The sequence below is a fragment of the Buceros rhinoceros genome, unplaced genomic scaffold, assembly GCF_000710305.1.
Source record: "Buceros rhinoceros silvestris isolate BGI_N320 unplaced genomic scaffold, ASM71030v1 scaffold4523, whole genome shotgun sequence".
Classification (NCBI taxonomy): domain Eukaryota; kingdom Metazoa; phylum Chordata; class Aves; order Bucerotiformes; family Bucerotidae; genus Buceros; species Buceros rhinoceros.
In genome coordinates, this window is record NW_010405245.1 from 23,863 (window position 1) to 24,383 (window position 521).

Sequence of the window (521 nt, forward strand, 5' to 3'; positions counted from 1 at the left end):
GAAGTCAATCGGTACTGGAGATAGTTACCATCTTCCCAGTTTAGCTATTAGGAAAAGCAAAGGATGTAAATACATAAACTCTGAATCTACACCCTATTCTATAGATTCAGCAATCCAGTGGTCAACCTTTTATATACAGAGTCAGGCTAAATCTTTGAATTATTTAATTGATACATTACAGAATAAAAGTATGTTCCCCTGCTGACACAATTTGATGAAATACCAATTTAAAAAAAAATGAAATGGGGATCACATTATCCCCTTTGCTGTTCTTCCCACCACCCATGTTGAAATGGCAGAAAATCATGGGCAAAGACATTAAGGAGTTATTCAGGAATACAGGTCCGTACCACAGCTTAATTTGCCCTAAATACTTATATAATGCCAGTCCAGATTAATATCAGTCCTGTGCTCTAGGGGAAATTTTCAAGGTGCATCTGGGAAACGTCAGCTGAGTCCCTTTCAGCCTTAACTCACTTACACTGTGATATGAGATCTATGGGTTTCAGATGCCAAACACA

General features: G+C 37.8%; 1 protein-coding gene across 1 annotated transcript in view; it reads right to left on the reverse strand.

Moving 5' to 3' along the window:
• LOC104491255 (regulating synaptic membrane exocytosis protein 2-like) overlaps nucleotides 1-521 on the reverse strand; it is a gene marked incomplete at both ends in the record, with an annotated part of 61,898 nt that overhangs the window by 18,132 nt on the left and 43,245 nt on the right. The gene's annotated exons all lie outside the window — the stretch shown is intronic.